This window comes from Sinocyclocheilus rhinocerous, unplaced genomic scaffold (genome assembly GCF_001515625.1).
Source record: "Sinocyclocheilus rhinocerous isolate Xijiao unplaced genomic scaffold, SAMN03320098_v1.1 scaffold352, whole genome shotgun sequence".
Lineage (NCBI taxonomy): Eukaryota > Metazoa > Chordata > Actinopteri > Cypriniformes > Cyprinidae > Sinocyclocheilus > Sinocyclocheilus rhinocerous.
Genome location: NW_015642448.1, coordinates 1,287,483 through 1,311,082, shown reverse-complemented (window position 1 = coordinate 1,311,082; position 23,600 = coordinate 1,287,483). Strand labels below are relative to the sequence as shown.

General features: G+C 37.4%; 1 protein-coding gene across 2 annotated transcripts in view; it reads left to right on the top strand.

Annotated features, from left to right (window-relative positions):
- Nucleotides 1-23,600, top strand: part of sema4c (sema domain, immunoglobulin domain (Ig), transmembrane domain (TM) and short cytoplasmic domain, (semaphorin) 4C) — a 64,988-nt gene that overhangs the window by 1,251 nt on the left and 40,137 nt on the right. The gene's annotated exons all lie outside the window — the stretch shown is intronic.

Below are 23,600 nucleotides of genomic sequence, written 5' to 3'. Positions count from 1 at the left end.
TAAAAATGCTGTCATTATTTTCTCACCTTCATGTCTTTCCAAGCATTTACATCTTACTTTCCACTGTGGAACTCAAAAGGAGACATTTTGGAGAATGTCTTGATCACGGTTTTCCATGCATTAACAATAAATAGTGACTGAAGATGTCAAGTCTAAAGCATGATGTAAAATCTTGTACACTATCTTAAATTATCTTAAAGCTTCTGAAAGATTTACAGCCCTGTCAGTTGAGACAGAAATTTAAGTTGTTATTCAGTGATCTTACCCTCTCTTGAATTGTTAACAGCAGGTTGGTTGTTTGGTTTGGTTAGTGGAACTTGAGAATCAGATCTGATTTGTAAACAAATCATTTAGATCAAGTTTGTGAGCCGAGTCAAACTTAAATAAATAATTTATTCATGAACCGGTCATAGCTAGTTCTCGTGTACTCGTCAAAGAGCACTAGGATGGATGTAATAACTTTTTTAAGCTTAAAATTTGTCCCGTCAGTCAGATAAAGCTATTGTGTTGTTCAGAAGACTTTGAAAGGACAACTTTTGTGATACTTTTGTGGTGATTTTGTGTTCTTCTTGGGGCTTCACATCTTCATTTACCATTTATTATTGTATGGACCAATCATTTGTAGAGGTTTGGATTGATGGTGAGTAAATGATTACAAAATATAAATTTTTGGGGTGAACTATCCCTAAAACATACAGAGTTTTAAGGTGAAGTGTGTTTGCTGATTATGTGAGGGATCATATATTGTAAAACCTCTTATGAGGTTCATAATTGGTCCAAATCACGTCTTAATAAAAACCCTAAAATGACAAAAAAAGTGTATATACAGGTTGAAAACAATGTATGTGAATGGGATTTTTTAGCTTGTGTGTGTATGTGAAATAGTGAGGTCAGTGTGTATCATCACATCCAAAAACAATCGATTGTCCATTATAATATAGTAATTCATGCAGTGTCTGTAAGCATAGAGGAGGCTGGAAGCCTCTAACAAAGCTCTTTATTATTGTGATGTGGGGCTGTCATACGCTCTCGTCATTGTCTGTTAATGAACAGTGGAGGCAGAAGAGAGCGGTAACTGTATAATTGTGCTCCATTCATGTTTGTTTCCAGCCTGTCCTGGACTGTGTTACCGCATTAAATGCAATTGGCAGGGAATAGCTTGCTGGAGGCCCATACACTGTCACCCCTTCAGCCCAGATGTTCCTCAAACCCATTGAGAGTCAAATTGGGCTCCTGGAGGGAAGATCTTCTCATTGTTGTACCACAATGGACCCACATCCTTCCTCAGTCAATAGTACCTAAAACTCAGTCACACACACACAGATTCCTATTTAAGCTTTAGTACATTAACACGAGGGATTCACAAGGATAGGGAAAGCTGTTTGTAGTCTGATCATCCAGTGTTTAATCTGAAATTTCTGAAAAATCTGACAGATTTTGTTATCAGACTCTTTAAAGAGAGGTCAGTTAATGTAAAAACGTTCTTCATGGGGTAACACCTAAATTAACCCATTTGATTCAGTTCAAAGAAATGATTATACACAACTGAATAAACCCGGTTACTCAAATGTAAGAATTTAAAGGCTCAAATCAGGTAGAAATATGTATTTTCAGCTGCATATGTTCACTTTTATAGTGTTTATATTCCAAAATGAGTGCTATCCTTCAGCTTAAAAAGCTGTTTGACTAGATCCAAGCCACAATTTTACTTTTTATGCAACTGTAAAGATACCTTTATGGTAAAATGTCATGACTAAACCATCCATATTAATTGGATCATTGGAACCGTACTCATAATTCCCCAAAATGTATTATAATGTCAACAACATGTGCACAGAGCAATCAGAAGTACCTGTACGGAATTCAAAATCCTCTTTTCTAAGCCGTCCTGAGCTCTCTCTATCAACCCCTGCAGGAACTCATATCACATGAATGAATTATTGGATTACATCACTGACATCACGAAGCAAATGTTCTGGCCTTGGGTCTTGTTATCGTGCGGTTTTGTGGACACCGTCACACAATTAGCACATGCAGCTAACCAACATGATGTGTCCCTGAACAGCTTCTATGCCGAATTAATAGAAATCAATTGGCGAACGCGATGCCTCGCCTTGCGTAACACCTTCCGTCCTCTGGCTTATTGTAAAGTTTGTTCCCTATTCAAGCCTGTACAAGGGTTATTTGTCGCTCTTTCTCTGCTGGGAGTTGATGCGCGGTGGCCGTGCGTATTGACGGTGACCCCTTCGACTAGAACCCTCATTATTCTCTATCAGTGTGCGCTCCTATATGCCATTTCCTCTTTGCCTCTAGTTAGTCTCTGTGTTTTCTGGCTTCCACCTGTATTAGTAATGAGTGCAATGGTACTCCAAGAGTGTGTGGGTCTCGGGAGAGATGTGTAAAAGTGGAGGGAGGTCATGAGGTCTGGAGTGGACGCAGGTGGACGGCTCGTCTGCTGAGACGGGTGAGTGAAAACAGCAGGGGCTGGGGATGGACATGGGTGATGTTTAGATAAGGGGATGGGGAAGAGTGTTTTAAGAGCAGCACTACAAATAGAGAAGAGATTGCATGTGTGTTCATGAGTGAGTGTGTGTGTGTGTGTTTGTGTGTGTGTGTGTGTGTGTGTATGGAAGGGCAGCTTGTGTGCATTTGTGTTAAGGGTAGTGCGTTTTTCCACCATCCCCCAGTGTTTACACAAATTGGAATGATGTGATGCTGCTTGCGTGTGTATGTGTGTGTTTGTCGGTGTGTGCACAGCTGTGGGCCAGAGGTGGAGAAACACGTCCGCACAGAGCTGTGAAAGTGATACAGACTTGACAGTTTCAGAAAAATCACATTTCAAAAGATGAACACATTTAAAAGGATAGTTCAGCCATTCTGTTATTGTTTACTCTTTCATGTAATTTCAAACCTTTAAAACCTACTTTCTTCAAAAGGCCAGTGTTATTTTAGTAATATTTATATTCTATTGTGATATATATAACTATTTTATTATCTTTAATTTCAGTTTTTCATTTTATTTGTTATTTTTTTAAGTATATCTATTTCTGTAATTTTTGTTTATTTTTTACAGTTTTAGTTTTAGTAACTTTAGTACCAACTTCAGCTTATTTTACTTTTAAGTTTAAGTTTTTAACATACACACACACACACACACACACACATATATATATATATATATGTAGTTTAGCTTCATTTTCAATGTAATATTTAATATTTTTATTGTTTTAATGTTTTGTCCATTGTACAGACAGTCTTCAAAACATCTTTGTTTGTATTCATACAGGTTTGGACCGGCATTAGAGTGAATATATGATGGCAGAATTGTAATTTTTCGTGAGCTATCTCTTTAAAACGCATTCAGTGTAGCTTATTAAGCCATGAATGCCGTTTTCGGTAGCATTCCCTGACCTCGTTTTGCTTCCTCCGTCCTGGGGCTCATTTTCCTGGTGCTGAGATGGATCCGTTAGGCCAGTTTTGCATGTCTTTTACGAGCTGCGTATGGAGGCCTCGCAGAGGGGAAAGGTGGAGAGCGTAGGCCCTCTCGTTTGCTAGCAAATGACCAGTATCGACCATCTGCTATTTCAGTGTCCTTCCCCGCAAGCTCTGCCAGTGATTTTTTCAAGCTGTGCATTTGTTGTATATGTATGAGTGCAACTTTATGCTTTTGTATTTGTGTGGCTTTTCTTCTAGTCCATCCTAAAATTAGGGTCAGATTTTTGTTTTTCGCCATTCAAAGCTTGGCAGCCACAGGTAGGAGCTGAATTGCATTAAAAGCGGCAGTCAATGATTTCCTATTGTGTGAGCCATTTCCAAATGTCCTTTTGGAAAGTGTGTTTACAGAAATGTTATTTAGAAGTGCAATCACATGTCTGTGCTTTTTTGCTTTGAGCAAGTGCAGCTTTTCTCCTCCCTTGCTGCTCTTTTCTGTCTCTCGCTCTCTTCTACTCGTTCTACTCGTTCGTTTGCCCTAATGCATCTCGGGCTCAGGTTGTTTACTGATCTCACATCTGGTTTGGGTGCTTCATATCTCCCTTTGCCCAAACCTAATAGATGTTTTTTCTCCCCAAAAGCCAAATGTATTTGCTTAAGTGTATTTTTGCACACAATGGAGTTGGAACGGTGAAATCTCAGGCCTGTTTAAGGGAGTGTTTGGCACTGATTTCAGCTTGGGCTGTAATGTGAGCGTTGCAATATTTAAAGCCCATCTGCACTAATAAGCAGTTGAGGGGTGTTCAAGCTTTATGGTTTGTATTATTAGTGATTCTAGGATTTGAACAAACTTGTAAACCTAAGCATTAAACGTAAGTGTGTAACTTGTCCCACACCATTTGTTCTATACGGACATTAGGGCTGCACGATTAATCAAAATAAAACTAAAATTGAGATACGGCTTAGTGCGATTATTAAAGCAAAGTCTGTGATTATAAAATACATGTGCTGCATGTTTCAGACTGAAGTACAGCACTGTGTCTTACACGACCAGCTCATTATCTCCTGGTGTTTGCAGCGGCTCAGAGCGGCACGATTCACAGTAAATGCTGCTCAACATGAACTCCATCTCTACATCTGCACTGAGAATTATCGCTTTAATGTGCATCTGGGAACACAACATGCACCAACCATCTTCCCATATGTAATGAGAAGCACTTATCAACAAAAAGGAATTTTTAAGGGTTTCTTATTTATGTATATATATAATCACAAGATTTTTTGATTATATATATATAATAATAAAAAAATATATATATATATTATATATATATAAGAAAAAAATAAAAATAAATGACTATATTGTGCAGCCCTAACTATGGAAGCCCGTTTCCGACACTGAATAAACAAGGAAAAAGGTAATTGCGACTTTTTATCTCACAATTCTGACTTTTTTCGCAGAATTGCGTGATATAAACTCGCAATTGTGAGTTAAAAAGTCATAATTGTGAGATATAAACTCGCAATTCTGAGAAATAAAGTCTGAATTGCGTGATATAAACTCGCAATTGCGAGACATAAAGTCGCTATTCTGAGAAATAAAGTCAGAACTGGGAGATATAAACTCGCAATTCTGAGAACATATCAGTCTTCCCCCCCCTCCTCAAAATTGGACTTTAACTCGCAATTGCGAGTTTATATCACGCAATTCTGACTTTATAACTCGCAATTGCGAGAAAAAAGTCAGAATTGCGAGTTTTTATCTTGCAATTATGACTTTATATCTCGCAATTGTGACTTTATATCTTTTTTTTTTTTTTTTTATTCAGTGGTGGAGACAGGCTTCCATACCTAACAGACATGAATGATGTGCCTTGAGATGTACTTTTTAAAGGAATAGATTACCCAAAAATGAGAATTGAATAATTTACTCACCCTCATGTCATTGAGTGACATATCAGTGTTTTCTATCTTTATAGTAGAAGTCAGTGGAGTCCAATGTTGTTTTGTTCAAGTAATTAGATTCGATTTCTTTGTAAACATACATTGGATAAGGGACTTCAAATATCTAGATTGGATACATCCCCTTGTTTGACTCTTTGAAACCACATAGCAACAGCCTAGCATCCTATCAGAATGTCTTAGCAGTTGCAGCTTTCAACCACACACATAAGCGATGCGTGTTGCATTGCAGAAGTATGTTTTGGGCAAGCACCACTCAAAATTTCTTCAAAAAAAGTGCCAATCTAACTAATTTTGGCATTGTGTCGCCCATAATGCCTTCCCGAGTGACTTAAAGATTGAACCGTTAGCAGCAGGAAACACCAGAGGAACAAACATTCAAGCACTCCAGCTTTCACGCACACAATAAAAGTGGCTGTGTGTTGCCGTTGGGGCAGAAACACAGCCAGGGAAACAGCTCCACAGCTGGGCTCGGCCCCTTTCCCTTAACCCTCCCCCCTTCCCTCGAGAGATACGTCCGCATAAACCACCCCACACAGGCCCGGACCACCCCAACACTGCTGCCTCCTGGTGTAAGGCAGGTTTCTGTGCCCGCTTCTACAGCTTTATCCCCAAAGCAGATCCCCCCAGATGTGCAAGACCTACAGGATGGAGTAACAATAGCAAGGCTGTTGGACCATGAGACCCTGGTGAGGCAGTGTGTGCGAACGCTTAGCCCCTCACCCTCCCCCATCTTCTGCTGGACGACCTTTAACCCTGGTTCGCTACATGCTGCACACCTCCTGCTGCGCCTCTTACATGCTGCCACACTAGCTCTGTCACTCAGAAAGACAGAGACTAATGCAGACAGAGAGAGCAGAGAGCTCGTATAAAATAGCAAGAAAGTGAGATCAAATGCAAATGCTTCTGGTGGACAATAGTAATGCATCTGCAAAATTTATATTTGAGCCGCACACCCTCAGAAATCACTTCGATCATCATATTTACATAAGTTGTCTGTGCAGTAGAGGATTCTTAAAGCAATAGTTCAGCCACAAATGAACAAAATCTGTCATTATTTATTCACCCTCATGTTGTTCCAGACCTGTATGACTTTATTCTTCCATGGAATGGGATAATTTTATGGTGCTTTTTGTCATTTTGGAGTTTGACAGGCCCCAGTCCTTACTCACAATCACTGTATGGAAAAGAGTGGCCAGGATATTCCTCATAAAGTCATGTGTTGTGTTTGGAATGACATGAGGATGAGTAAATAATTACAGAATTTTTTTGGGGGGGGTGAACTATTCCTTTTTTATTCCATTCTGTCTTGTTTTATTTTATTTTATTATATTTTTTCGAATGTTTTATTTATTTTTATTTTAATATCTTATTTAAAAATTTCATTTTGTTAATGTTTTATTTTATTGTTCTAATTTTTCTCCCTATTTTTCATATTGAAGCTATGGCAATATAGTATGTAAAGTACTTTAATTTTATTTTATTTTTTTATCAGAATTTTTATTTTTGGGTGAACTATTCCTTTATTCATGTAATGTTCATTCAGTCTTGTTTTCGTTATTTGATTTAAATTTTATTTTATTTTAGATTGTTTTATTTTGTTTTGTTTTTCTAATATTTTATTTTTCTTATGTTTTATTTTATTATTCAAATTTTTCCTCCCTCTTTTTCATACTGATGCATTGGCAATATAGTATGTAAAGTTCTTTAAATGGAAATTGAGAAAGAGAGAGAGAATTTCTTTGCAGAAGAGGCAAGAGAGAGGGGAAGATAGAGGAGCAAAGCATGGGAGCACCATAAACACTGGACCTGAGAAACAGAGATAACGGCCAACCAGCAGACAGCAAATACAGTATCAATCTCCTCAGTCACTCCTTCTCTTTCTGCTCCTCTGTCCATCTCTTTTCCCTCCAGTGAGTCTTTTTTCTCCTGGATCCTCATGCCGAGTGCTCCTGTGTGTTTGTAATAGACTCTTTCCACGTGCTGCCTGCTCCTTCTCACTTTTCCTTTGCCTTGCTCTCCAGCACACATGGAACAGTTTTTCTAGGAGCTTATTTTTTGCGCCTATTAAGCAAAGTTCCTTCTCACACAAAAAAAAAGTCAGTCATAGAGAGAAAAACTCTTTTTTTATTATGATTATAGCAACACTGCGAAACAGACGGAGAGTCTGAGAAAGGGAAACAGAGACAGAGAAAACCCCCCTGGTAAGCCGTGGCTCCACCACGCATAAGAAAATCAATAAAGCATCCCTTTAAAAGAGGTTGACGTGTAATGGAGAAAGACGGGTGGGAGAAACAGACCTGGTCCCATGGACACCTTTTTGCCCTTTCTTGTTTTCCTCCATTCCACACCATCCATGCTGTGAACGAGTGACACAAAGCAACAAAACTGCATCACTGCCATTGCTACATCACAAATGCATGTTTGCGGTGAAGGTTCTCTTTTTAATCGTAATGGGAGCAATATATTTGTTGTGTCACAACAATACAAGCGGTGTCAAGAACATCTGTAATTCCTGGAGAGAGCTCTCCGTTAGCATTCCCATGCATCTCAATGCCAGTTGCTCAGCTGGTAGCCAACCTCCAGCTGTCGTAAACTTGGCATTTACATGCAGGATGTCTAAAAGATGCTGTGAGAATTGGACACAAGGTGGCGTGCTCATGAATAAATTTTTTTTTTTTATATTTAAGGAACCTTATTGACCAGAATGTAAATCCTGAGTGACTGCGTCTAGAGATATTACAGATTTCCATTTTTAATTTTTCGTACCCCTCCTAGTCCATTTGATCAATGTACTTGGAATTTGGTCTACAAACAGACCTGTATAATCTATATCAAAAGAATTTTGATTAGTTAAATGGTTTAAATGAACCAGTTGAACCAGTTTTGGGGGTGTTTCTGTTTGACCTGGGCTGCGTTTCCCAGAAGCACCACATTCTAATGCTGCGTTCGATTTACCTCAGAAGTCAGATGTCGGAGCTGGGAATGACGTCACAACCAAGTGGACCGTGTTCCAGTAGAGAAGTCAGAAAAAACGTCATGGAGTTCACTCATGTTAGCATTAGCAGTGTTAGCAAAAACAGAGCACTACAACGCATTTTGTAAGATTTGTGCAGATACTCACATACACCATAGCAACATGTCCAGAGATGGAGGTTGGGCAGTAATGAGTGTATGACTCAATAATGACATGGAAATATTACAGAAGCTTTATAAATATTATAGTATTTATAGACTAGGTGCTTATCTTTAGCGATGCAGTGTGGAGAGCCGCTTCTGGGACTCTAAAACGTGGCTGGTATAAACACAAGCATTCCGCAATTAGCTCCGGTGGCCGTGTCAGAGCCGTAACGCGCCGCAGACGTGTGCAGTGTAAATAGAGTAGATAGCTTCACTGATTATAACGGGAGTGTTTTTTAAAGTCCATATACTCACGCTAGACTGAAGTCAGTGATGATGTTCTTTGTTAATGTAAATGTTCTTTTCTCGTTTTCTGTAGCTGCTTTTTGAATACCTGAGGAAGTGAAAGCATTATACTTAGTAACTTACAATGTTTCTATTAAATTTGTTATCATGTTAAATACAAATTCAGTCATATTAAAAACATTAGACTGCTTTTAGCCTTATGCTGGAGTTAGTTTGCGGTAATGAAACTAAGCAAATAATTAAATAAATTAGCACGATAATATCGTGTATCGGCGATCTCACAGGCTGGCGATATGACAATTGAGCATATCGCCCAACACTAATATAGGGGCCACAAATTAAGAATTCATTCCCATGACTTGAAAATATTGTTTTGGAGGCCTGCACACAACATATATATATAGGAGCCACAAATTATTAATTCATTCTGATGAATGATTCTGATGAAATATTGTTTGTGGAAAATATATATATGTTTTTATTGTACATTATAATATTGTGATGCCAACATTTTTGACTTTTAAAGGGATTGATTTGAGTTTTTTGTGATTTATTTTTAATTTAATCAACCCTCACCTGTATAGACAACTCTACTTATAATGGATGCGGTCTAGTTTTGTTTTGCTTGCTCACAGTGTAGACTGCGTCATTTATTATCATGCAATCTAGTTTTCCCCACTCACTTGATTATAATGTGATCTAGTTTTGTTGCGTCGCATCATGCCACATGCTGAAAGAGTGCGCTACGGCAACACAGCGTGACATTACCTCTCTGTCTCTCTCTCTCTCTCTGTCTGCCCATCCAGCCTTCTGATGCTGTTATTGAATGTGTGCCGATTAAATTCACACAATCCACACACCCCCTCCGCTCCCTCAGGGAGCTTTTATTTAATTAATAACGCAGGCTTACCATTAAAACACTTGTTGTGTGTGTAGGTGTGTGTCTGACAGAGTGAGTCTCATGGCTGCTGTGGTTGTGATCGCCGTGTGACGCTGTGTGTGCACTTGTATTGTTGTGTTGGTGGGGTTCCCCTCCCAGCATTAACAAAGCATTATTGTGTGCGTGGTTATTGTGGTGGGTTAAGCTGTGCTCAGGGCTGTCATGGGTAATCTGCAGCGCTTCATTCCGTTAGACTCTACCTGGAGATTCAGGATTGGCTTACATATTAGTGCTGGATTGTATATCACATATATGATGTGCATTGATCGATCGGATCATGTGTCCTGGAGTAATAATGGAATGTAACTGCCGGTGTTTCTGTAGGGATGCTGCTATTTTAAGGGATGCACAATATATCGGTTAACCTAAAGATGTTGGTCGATATCTGTCTGACTGTCTAAAGAGTGAAAGATACATTACCATTCAAAAGTTTGTGGTCGGATGTTTTTTACTGAAATCTCCTATGCTTATCAAACCTGCATTTATTTGATCACAAATACAGTAAAAACAGTAGCGTGATATTAATATATCTTAATAATAACTTTAAAATATTTTAAAATGTGATACATTTCTTTCATTTATTTAAAATAGAAATCTTTTGCAACATTGTAAATGTATTTACTGCCACTTCTTATCAATTTAATGTGTCCTTACTGAATTAAAGTATTAATTTCTTTCAAACATTATTACTATTACATTGCATTCTTGCGAGTTATTTGTGTTATGTTGTTTTAAATGGTAAATTTTTCTAATAATGGCGGGCTGAATGTTATCTCATTTAATGTTTACATTTAAATATTTAAAATTTTAATTTACTTATTTGATTTGAGTTATTTGAGTTATTTATATGAAAATAAACAGATTGTAGCGTGATACAAGAGACAATTAGCACAACTATATGTACAGTATAAAATAATTTTTCATGTTTTGTTTTAGATTATCGGTGTATGTTTTATAAGAAAATACTATTTCAGCCTTTCTACTTCAAAATTTCATGTTTAATTCAATGATGTTATGTGCCATAACACACTGAATTTTTGACATTTACTAGTAATTATGAAAATTGATTCTGCACCTTTTTTCAGTGTAGGAAAATTGGTATCCTGGGACTCATTTGACAAATTTGAAGTTTACTAATAATAATAATATACATAAACATGCATATATCCGTTTATTTCATTATATATCATATATCAGTTTATCTCATTTGTCTTGTCAGAGATTTAGTTTGGAGAATGACTCATTTGGATGTTGGTTTGACTCAGAGCTTGTGTGTGTGTTTCTGGCTTCACTTGATACTAGTGTAATCAAGGATGCTGCACAGGTGGCCTTGCATCCTCTCAGGAGGAGACCTGAAGTGCTCTCCACCTCTCTGCTGCTTTTTCTATTTCTTTTGTTTTTCACTACAAGGCACTGACCCCAGGCCAGCCCGGTGGCGTTCTCCTTCCCATCTCTCCCTTCTCTCTCATCTCACTTTTGTGTCTTCATGCCCGTCTGAATTTCTATTTTTATTCTGCCTCTTAACGGAAAATATATTCTCATTTGAAAGGGCGACTCGCCTGTAACCGAATCACTTCGCACCCTGAACGTATCAATTTAAAGATGCGCGAGAAGTGAGACGTGAGCTAGCTGCACTGAAAGATTTCACAGTCATTGATTGGTTCTGGGTCCGTTGCGGATTTTAATAGCGGCTTTTAAACTTAGCAACATTTACCAGCAGTTTATTAGCTGGCCATTGACCGAAAGTGGTTCTAAATGAATTTAGACCGAGGCCGGAGAGGGTTTGAAAGCGTCTGCATGGGATTTGCTGAGTAAAACAGAAATGGGGCCTCTGCATCCTCTTTCTCAGCTCTTTACCTATTAGAGATGCATTACCAAAGAGAAGGCAGGACTAGAGGCCCTATAGAACAGAGAGATAGAGTTTCAATCTTTATCTACTGAGAGTGTTTTGAAAAGAAAGAGGGAGTGATACACAGCCTTTAGCTGTAAGTTAGATTGGTTTAGTGGTCGGTCTGGTGACTTTGAGTAACTTGACTTGAAATGATTTGAAACTTGCTGGAAATCTGGTGTACTGTTGGTTGTCATGATACCAATATTTCAGTTATAAATACCAGAGAAAGTACACTTTGCATGGACATTGCTTTCTTGTGGACTTCATGGACATGCTTCAGCAAAGGCCCCAATAGTGCAAGTCTACATCAAGTGTACCATTCTTTTCAGAGCCATTAGTGACTTTTTGAGCTGTGATGTAAAAGCTGTAATTTTAAGTCCATTTAAAAATTAAATGATAATAAAATAATACAACTGGACACTGGCAAAACAGCTACTAAAGTATAATGAAATATATTTGATTTAGCCTATTTGTTGCTTGCAAAAAAGTCATTTCACTCATTTCATTAAATAATTATGTTTTTCAAATTATGTTCTAACATTACATCCTACAACATTAAATGGCCAAAATACATTGCTGATATAGATGTTAAAATATATTTGCAGTAAGTTTATTTTAATTATATTTCCTCATATTTTTTAAATGGTTTATCTTGATATTCAGCTTCATATTATGTATTGCAAAAAACAAATTTCCCTTGAAAGGGACAATACAGTATCATCATCATTTGTATATATTATCTTTTATTTACAATTTCATTTTGAGTTATTTAATTATGGAAAGATATTTCTCAAATTGAATATGTACTTTGTTCAAACCTTGAAAGGCCAAAATATATTACAAAATGTACTTCAAGGGACAATAAAAATAATTGTAGATCTGCTACAGGTAATTTCATATATACATATACATGTCATATGGGTCGAGTGATTTCCCAGAGCATGCATGCAAGTGAGTGTTTGAAATTCTTATGGGGTACTACAGAAACTGAACTAAAAGTGATATCTTGTTTTATTTTAATATTAGGGCCTTTCAAGGCAGTCCGTTACTAAAATCGCACCCAGTTCCGGCGGTGCGAAAACACCAAAAAGTGGGTAGTTCCACAATTAGTTCTGGTACTATGAAAAGGTTCCCGCGGTGCGAAAGGCCCTATTGACTTGGTACCAAAGTACCATTACAGTACTTTTGACATCCCTAATCACAGCAGTAAAATGTGCAGTTGGCAGTAAGACCGCAGTATATGAGTTACTCTCTCTCTCTGTCTCTGTCTCTCTCTCTCTCTCTCTCTCTCTCTCTCTCTGTTAGCTTTTGACAGATGTGCCTGTAATCCATCCAAGCTCCCAACCACCATCATGGCCCTGTGTAACCTCAATTTTTCTGTCTCTCTCTCTGTCTTTCGTTCATTTTGTTCTCTATGCAGTGTTCTCTGACAGATCAGCCCTGCTGAGTTATAACAGGGGCAACGTGTCCTACTAAACAAACTTCGACACACACATACACAGGGGAATGCAGACACACACACATGCTTACATGTGCATATTGTCCCATTAAACATATTGTCCCCGTCTGTCTGTTAGTATTAGTAAGGGTGTTATTAATAAATATGACCTCATCTGTGTCCGTAGAGAACTTCCTCTCCCTTCCCGGCTCTCCCTCTGTGGACTTCATTTGCTTTTCCCTTCTTTCTTCACTCATGCTGTTCTCAACCCTTCCCCAGCCCCCACCCCTCTCTTTCAATGCAATACATCTTTCTGCGTCTATTTTATATCTTGCCTTCCCCTCACACTCTGTTTCTCACCTTTTCTCTGTTCTTGTTCTGTTTCCTCTGCTGTTTTTTTTTTCAGTGTGTCATCCATCTGCCCTCCCTCTGTTTTTTCTTTACTCTAGAAGACTGTGTCTCTCTTTCATGTCTGCTCCTTGTCACTCTCTGGCTCTCACATGCTCAGCTGTACTCTTATATTCTGTGTGTGTGTGTGTGTGTGTGTGTGTGTGAAAACACAAAAAACTCCTAAATTTACCAGGGAGAAGCCCACAAAAACATGTTCAGGTCATATTTCACTTTAAAATCAAAAGAAAAAAAAAACATTTTACATAAGGTTTTATTTTTTACGTTATTTTAATTACATTTCAGCAACTTGTCTCCCTGTATTCTCATTATTTTAATCCATCTGTGTGTTTTACTTTTTAATACATAATTTAAATGTGTGTGTGTGTGTGTGTGTGTGTGTGTGTGTGTGTGTGACATAAATGTGTATAATGACAAGGGTATGACATAGGTATTACAAGGAGAAGGTGACTTTTTAGGACATTACCCCATGTCCCCACTTTTCAAAACGCTTATAAATCACACAGAATGGAGTGTATTGAAAATCTGAAAACAAACAAAGTTTCCTGTGAGGGGTAGGGTTGGTGTAGGGCAATAGAATATACGGTCTGTACAGTAGAAAAACCATTACGCCTATGGGATGTCCCCACTGTTCACAAAAACAAACCTGTGTGTGTGTGTGTGTGTGTGTGTGTGTGTGGTTTAAATTTATATCATATAAAATACAAATTAAAAATGTTCCAAAAAATATTCCATTCTAATTAATATATTTAATTTTACAAAATATTTTTTTAATTATTACATAATTTAAAATATTACCTCAAATATTTTTGTTATTTTTTAGCAATACAGAAATGAGGTATATATTCTGAGGTACGTATTCTGTTTTGTCATTGTTTTAATTTGTATACTGTAGGTGTTTTACTTTTGAGTTTAATGCAAAATTTACTTTAATTGGTGTGTGTGTCTGTGTGTGTACAGTATGTGTGTGTGAAATAAATTCTAAATCATCATAAAATATATTCTAAAATATAATGTAGTGTTCAGTTTTTTTTGTAAAGTATTATTTAAAATGAAATAAATTGAATACAGTAATTTCTAGCAATACTGTAATGGGGTTAATTTGCAAGATTGCACCTGATAAAAATATTATTTATGTAGTTTTTGTTTGTAGATAATATCACAATGCAAAACCATGCAAAAACTCTTTAAGGAGGGATAATTAACATTTCTTATTTCTTTCTTTTGATTTTGCAGTGAAATATGACATGGACATGTTCTTGACATGTTTTGTGAGATTCACTCACCATCACTGTCAGCCTATAATTCTTTTATGCACATGAATGATTCACTCTGCTTGTTTGTTTGTTTTTTTAATTCCAGCTGTGTATCTGTATGAATGTTTAGGATCACGATGTGTCATAATTAACCTTAAGATAGCTTGTACCTCATTTATTTTAGCGATAAACAACTGGCAGCTGGTCTACTTTAAATGAACATTCACTGAGTGCATTAGCTAATTTACACTGACAGACTGCCATCAAACTATTTACCTGATGTTTAAATAGAAACATTGATTCATTGTAGAACGCCAGCCATATGTGAGAATTATTGCAATTAGAACCAGCATGTGAGGCTTATCCCAAAGGCTTGATGTCATCACGTCGTAATTAGAGCCAATGATGTTTCTTTTATGATGTGATGTTTTATACAGTGTGAAAAGGTGTATTGGGATGCATTGGAGACTGCAGTAATCAGCTGGATACCATAGTATTTCCTCATTATAACGTGTAGCAGCTCTACTGTTTCCTTTGGGACGGAGTCTGGGGGTAAACATATGAGCTCACCTCAACCCTACCTCACCTCTGTGCGTGTATGTGCGCAAAGGTGAGCCATCGTATTCTTAACGGTCAATAAAGCATGTCAGTATGCACTTATTTGAAATGGATATGTGCATTTTTCTATTATTCATTTCTCATGAATAAAACTCAGCTAAAATATTCTGGCTTCTCCAGTCTCATCGAACCTTTGGAAAACTGACCCACACGCTCTCCTTTCTCACCCCACATGGGCGTCATAGGCCTCCATAGGTCTCACAAACACTTGTTGTTGAAAACTGAAACATCATTAAGAGATTATTATTTATTCTACTGTTGAAAACAGAAAAATGAGAGAGCAGATTGTTTTATAGCAGAGCTGAACTAATGCGGAAAACAAGACCAGCTGATTTTTAAACAATTGAAAGTAAACCAAATTACTTAATGTTGTTTTTCATGCACCATACAAAGTCACCATCTATCGCTTTCATTCTCTTTGCATTATACTGCACAATATAATTACGGCCATTGTGAGAAAGGTCTTTGAGAATAATGTGGTCATTTTGAATGGCAAAGTTTATCCCGATGAAATGTCCACTAATGAGACAACTAGTTTTACATTGTGATATTACGAGATTTGCTTCACCCTCAGCAGAACGAGATGTACAGGAACACTTAATTCTATACCCAGTAGACCAAAAAAAGCAAGAAAGTTTGTTTGGTGGGGGCAGGTTTGAATCCAGGGCTTGAGAGCGGCAGTTTATATCAGTGGGCGTCTCCTAACATGGGATTTGTTTGGTTTATACTTTTTTTATTAGAAAATTTTCAGATAAATCTGACACAGCCCTGGGGTTTGTTGTGAAAAGGCTTGAAATGAAGCCAGAGCATTACTTTGTGATCCTCCCACTTATATAAACACAACACACACACTAAGCAAAGGCACCTAAAATCTCTCTACCCACACAGATCCTCTCACATACTTTATGAAGTATCAGCATGAATTATAAAGATACTAAACACTTATTGGTGTATGCAGTTTGATTAAATCACACTCCCTAAAATATTTTAAATATATTTTTTTAGGGATGTAACGATTCACTCAACTCACGATTCGATACGATTCACGATACTGATTTCACGATTCGATTTTCTCACAATTTTTTTTTTTTTGCAAAATGAGATTTGAGACAAATTATAAATGGAAATATGTCCTTTTATTATTGCTTGGATAAAATGCTAAACATTTCTTTGTGAAATTGAAATATGAAATTTTAAAACAAACCCCAAATCAAATAAATAAACAACACAAATAAAAGACATCTCTTCATATAAACAAACTAAGGCTTTGCCTGTGCTCTTTCCATTCAGTTAGAGGCAACCACTGGATTTTAATCATGATCCAAACAAAGATTCTGCGTGCATGCTGCATGAGCAGTTTTTAATCTAAATTAGACTGTATAATTTCGAAATTTGAAGCAAACACAGAATGGTCTGACTTTAACTTTGTGAAATTACGCTACATAAAACATTTGAACGAGACCAAAACAACAGATGGGCTGAATGAGACACAATTTCACTCTCTGACAGCAGGTGGCGCTTATGGAACAGCAGCGATACAGCATTTCCTTGGTTACCGCTGTAAACTAAGCAGTCAAGATAAAAAGAAAATATCAGCTGCGTCCCAAATGACACACTATACACTATGCTCGCATACACTATGTACTTAAGCACTATGTACTCAACCATGTATAGTATGAATTATATTAGTCCAGGTGATATGTGTAAATAATGTTCACTTTTCATAAAAGCATGAATTTTGGTACACTTGTATAGTTTGCAGCCCTAAACATTTTCAGAAATGGAGCCATTGCAAAAACACCTTGTGGTTGCCATGGCGACCATTTTACTTTCCCATAACCAAATTATGTATTTTGTGTCATAGCTCCTGAACCAAACATGATAACACAGAAAAGGTGATGTCTACCCCTATGTTTTGATGGTCAATGATTACTATGATACCATATACAAAAACATAAATTGTTCAGGTGAAGAGTTAATGGTGAAATCAGCAATGTGAGAAGGAAATTACAGTATCTGAGCATCTGAGCATCACAGTATTTGCAAAAGTCCATATTATGGCTATTATTTTTTTCTTTCTTTGATAATTAACTAATATTAATTATTTACAAAGGGTTTTGTCTACCTCATGTAGGAGATTTAATGCAGGTGCGGTTCGGGTCCCAGTTTTTATGTCAAATGGGTTGGGTATGGGATTAATTTAGTGTTGCTGTCAGATAACGTGTCGGGTATTCTGTTCTGTATGCAAACATCAATGTCTTGAACTTGATGCGAGCTGCAAACGGTAGCCATTGCAGAGAGGTGTGAAGTGGGCCGTTTTGGGCTCATGGAAGAGTAGTCGTGCCGCTGCATTCTGAAACATTTGTCGAAGTTTGATTGCGCATGATGGAAGTCCAGCTAGAAGAGCATTGCAATAGTCCAGCCTAGAAATGACAAGGGCCTGGACAAGAAGTTGTGCAGCATGCTCTGTTTGGAAACCTGCATGATCGAGCTGTCTTTACAATATGGTCCTTGAAGGTAAGCTGGTCACCAAAGAATAATTTTTGATTAACCTAGCAAGATGATGAAATCATGCTGTAGAGTTGGAGTGGCAGGGAAAACAAGAAGTTCAGTCTTTGCCAGGTTGAGCTGCAGGTGATTTTCCTTCATACATGCCGAGATGTTGGCCAGGCAGCCTGAGATCCATGCAGCTACTATTGGATTGTCTGGTTGAAATGAATGATAGAGCTGTGTGTCATCAGCATAGCAATGGTAGGAGAAACCATGTGCTTGTATAATGGGTCCCAGTGATGTAGTGTATATGGTGAAGAGAAGGGGTCCAAGAGCTGATCCCCAAGGAAACCCTGTGGCCAGTTGATGTACTTTGGATACCTCTCCTCCCCAGGAAACCCTGAAACTACCTGTGAGATAAGATTCAAAAAATAATGTAACTGTGTCTATAAAGGTGTGAACCAAATGGTCCATTCTATTAGAATAACAAAAAAACAGCATTCCTCAGGAACGTCTTGTAGATTGCAGGATCTTCAGTGGGAAGGTCCTAACAGTATTGTTTCTAGCCCTTTTGCCTTCAGGTATAAAATTATATCCCACAGACAGAACTTTGGGAGAAGCTAGGATGCATACAAGGGTAAAATTGTTTGAAGGAAGACATGCTAACATCGCTATTGAAGAACTGCTACACTACCATCTTCAATAAATTCTTCTCCCCACAAAACTTTTGGTCAAGCCTACTTATTATTATTTTTTTTTTGTATTTGAGAAATCTAGTACATTGGTGAGCCACCCAAAAGACTGCTCAGCAAAAATACAGTAAAGATGATGATACATGGGGTAACTTTTTAGGTTAGAAGGGGTATTGTGTACTGGCCTGTCTAGACCGATATTGTCTTGACAAGAAGTTAAAGAAGAAGTAAAATGTGTAAATTAAGTGAAGCTGGTTGCTTGATTTGTTAGTGCTTGTGGCAGTAAGCCATTTGAGATTGAATGAAGCTAGGAGTGGAAGTGGAAGTCTGCAGTGTAAGGCTTTCCCAGATGGATTTTGAAGTCACCAATGACTACAAGTGGACTGCCATCCACAGAGAATGAGGACAGCAGCCCAAACAGCTCCTCTATAAATGTGCCCAGTTGACCAGGAAGGCGATAAATCATGACAATATGGAGTTTAACAGGAGCTGTTACCATAATAGCATGAAACTCAAAAGAATTTGGATTGCATAGGGAAGAGTGGGTTGAGTATTTCCAATTATTAGAAATGAGAAGACCAGTACCCTTCCAGCCTGACGGGGGGTGTGAGAGAAAGGGAAGTTGTTAGAGAGAACAGCAGGGGTTGCGGAGTCTTCTGGATGAATCCAGGTCTCAGTCAAGCCCAAGATACTAAGAGTTGACTGAGAAGCAATGGCCAGAATGAATTTTGTTGACAGCTGACTGACAATTCCAGAGACCCACAGAAAATGACAGAGGTGCAGCAGAAGAGGTACAGACAGGACGCAGCTTGCAAGCTTGCAAGATTGCGTTGACGTCTGTTTGTGATGTTAGAGCATTGTTGAGAGAGAACAAGAATGTATTGGAAACATACTACCGCCTACCTGACTCTGCCTGAGAGGTAAGGAAAAATACACCTACTTGAGATTATATTTTTTAATATCTCTGAAATAAATGATTGTATTCTTGAAAACAATCTTTTATTGTACTATTGAATAAAATATTAGTTAAGATGGTGTGTGGTGGGCGTTCTGGCGCAATATGGCTGCCGTCGCATCATCCAGGCGGATGCTGCACATTGGTGGTGGTTGAGGAGATTCATGTAAAGCACTTTGAGTGCCCAGAAAAGCGCTATATAAATGTAACAAATTAATAATTAATTAATTAAAGCAATCTTTTATTGTACTATTGAATAAAATATTAGTTAATTATCAAAGAAAGAAAAAAATCAATAGCCATAATATGGACTTTTGTAAATACTGTGATACTATGATGCTCAGATACTGTTATTTCCTTCTCACATTGCTGATTTCACCATTAACTCTTCACCTGAACAGTTTATGTTTTTGTATCGGGTATCATTGTAATAATTGACCATCAAAACATAGGGGTAGACATCTCCTTTTCTGTGTTATCATGTTTGGTTCAGGAGATATGACACAAAATACATGATTTAGTTATGGCGGAAAGTAAAATGGTCGCCATGGCAACCACGAGGTGTTTTTGCCATGGCTCCATTTCTGAAAATGTTCAGGGCCCTAACCTGTACAACTGTACCAAGTTTCATGTTTTTATGAAAAAGTGAACATATCACCTCAAATTTTGCACATATCACCTGGACTATATAAGGTTATTTTTTTATTCATAATCGGAGTCTGATAGCCCCTCCCCCTTCGGGACATAATTAAAGCTGTGACAATTGAGTGCATGAAGCGTCCAACATTCCACACTTAAGTTTTTCCGTTATTTAAGTGCATCATCCGGGTATTTAAAGTGCACTTATTCTTTTTGGAATTTTCAGTGTGAACGCACTACTCACACTATTTATACTACAAAACGTCATAGATTAGTGCACAAGTACGCGATTTGGGACGCACCTATCATCAAAATTTTTCTAAAGACAGTCAGTTCCCCTCAGAGATACATTCATATGAACTCCTACCCTCAACTGTATTGCGATTCGTTTAATATCTCAACCGATTTGAATCGTCACATATTTGTATCGATTTTCAACTGGCTCCCGGTGCATCGTTACATCCCTAATATTTTTATGTATTTTTTAATTAGTTTTAGATATATTTCAAAATATGTCCAAATATATATTGCTAATATAATTAAAAATAGATTTAAATTTTACATAATGATATTACAATATAATTTTTACATTTCCTAATTTTAAATAGATTTTAAATATAAATATCTTTATATAGATAAATATATTAAATAAATATTTTTTATAAATATTTATTTATTTTCATTTTGTTTTAGTTATTTATTTATTTATTTTCCACATGGGATACACCACACACTTGCTGTTTAAAGCTTGAATAAAACACACTTGCACCAAGCACTATGTGCTTCAGTGAACTTATTAGACATTTGACCATCTCTGGATAGAAAAGTTGCACAAGTTCTTCCAAGGTCATGGAACTCTTAAAAGGTACTGCATGTGTTAAACTGTTTTAGCACAGAAGATTCTCTAGACTTTTTCTCAACCGTCTCAGAAAGGCCGTCCTCCCACACACTGTCTAGTCATAGAGTGTGTGTGTGTATGTGTGTGTGTGTGTGTGTGTGTGTTGTGTGTTTGAGCGTCTCCACGCTGGCCTTGTTGGCGGGTTGCTAATTTCTTACAAGGCCCAGCAGCAGGTGGAGGGTATTACATGGTTCTTTCCCCACACATTGTCATAGTTAAAGAAATAACAAAAGCAACCCACGGCATTTTCTCAGACAAGCTTTTATCGTCTCAAACACACCACAGCCAAAGCCCACTCTAATGAATACTGCTCGAACTGTGTGACTGTGCGACTAAATATTCATATTTGTCACAACCACTGCTTCTTTCCTTCTTTTTCTTCCGTTCTTTCTATTTTTGGTGGATGGGTCAGCGTGACAGCAGTCTAATTTAAAGCGAAGGTCGGCCATCATGACCCCATGAATAATTGGCTTCTGGGGGTCAAAGGTCAATGCAAAAGTGCAGTCACTCAACAAAGAGGGCACACACGCGTGCTGGCACTTCTGCATCACTGACCCACACTGCTCCTCTTATGTGTGGACAGACTTTAATGGCCTAACGAATGACCTTGTGAATGGACACTGGTAGAAACGAAGGACACAATACAACACTTTGATCAATACTAGTGTTTACAAGCATGCTAATATCTAGATGCTGTTTACATACTAAGGTAGTTTTGCTCAATCGCTGGTCGATATGGCAAAATTTTTTTTTTTTTTTCTGAACATTTGACTGATTCAAGGTAACGTTTTTGATTTTTTATTATGTTTAACTAGTCAACTTAAAAAACGTGCACAGCATTAGTGAAATTCCCTCTTTTGTTCTGCAAAGGATTATGGGAAGTATTCGCTGAAGAAAAAGTACACCACACTTTTGGAATACTATTTTTAACATGCTACGATTTAGGACATGCTAATTAGGATGGGGAATATGCAAATTGGGACACACAACAAGACTTATACACTTAGATCAGTGTTCCAAAGAAGCCGAAGCCAAAACCACAGTTGCACGAATGACATCCAATACAAAACGAATGCGGTAAGAGCTAAGCCAATACTCTCGCAATTAGCACTGCTAGCACCAGTGTCTTCACCAAACCCAAGCCAAAACCGCAAAAGCAGCCTCAAATAAGCATTGGAGAGCTTATGACTCAACAGTGTCTCCCCTCCGCTCTGCACGGCTGTGATTAGCGTTAGCAATGTCAGCTAATGAATCATCCGTATTATGCCGCTGTCACGCTTGATTTCAGAGTTTAATAAAGGGATGTTTTAATTTAGCTCTGACTGCTCTCTGTGCGTTTCACTATAGGTGAGAAGGTGGTCAGATTGGTTTGAATTTATTCATGGCCGAGGCTTTTACAACAGCACTGTTTCAGAAACTCATTTACAGTGGCCCATGGTCGATTTGCTATTAAACGAGAGGTTTTAAACAGCGTCCTGGGCTACACATGTCTAATTCATGAGGGTGTTGAAAGGGTTTCTGAGTGACACAGAAAGTTTGGAGGCAAATTAGCTGAAAATTGTTATGAGAAGTTAGCTGAATTTGATCAAAAAGTATTTTATCAAGGGAAAAACTGGTTCATAAATATATAATACATTTTTAGTAGTTACAATTAACTTTGTATCTAGCTAGCATTTAGATGTTTGTGTGTTCTGAGAAGCTTAAAATTCAGGAGTTCAACTTTTAGTGCAATAGTTAGATTTGACTCAGAAAGTTAAGGTTAGTTTTTAGTAGTTATAATTACATTTATATCAAGCTAGCATTAAGCTAGCTTTTAGAAACCTATATTATGTAAATGCTTTTGCATTTTGAGAAGCTTAAATCTCAGCAGTTCAATTTTTACTGCAATAGATTCGATTCAATAAGTTAATATTAGTTTTTAGTAGTTATAATTAACTTTGTATCAAGCTAGCATTTAGCTTCAGTATGTAAATGTTTTGGTTTTGAGAAGCTTAAAACTCAGGAGTCCAACTTTTAGTGCAATAGATATATTAGATTCAATAAGTTAAGGTTAGTTTTTAATACTTTAACTTTGTATCAAGCTAACGTTAAGATAGCATTTTTAGATAGCTACACGGAAATGATTTTGTGTTCTGAGAAGCTTAAAACTAATTTGTCCAAGTTTTAGAGCGCAGGTGTTTTTCAAATCCCGCATTCTCCACCAGAAAAACACTGAACCCCACTACCGGATCCGTTTGGAGTGTTTATATCTTGAACGTGTGTGTGTTGTAGCTCTTTCTGCACAGAATAAGGTGAGGAAGCAATGGAAATAAAGCTTTTTGATGGCCTGTTTATTTTGGAAAATCAACACTGAGCACAGTAGCAAATTGTGCCAGCAGAAATTTTTGTACACTAGTGTGTTTGTGCATGCGTGTATGTCTATGTATTTTCCATACAGTTAACCACCATTCGTTTGACATTTCCTTGCCTCTAAGAAGTGTGCATTCATTCCCGATGTGTCCTAGATTTTTCCAAACAGATGGTAAAGCCATTGGGAAAATTTTTTTTTTTTTTTT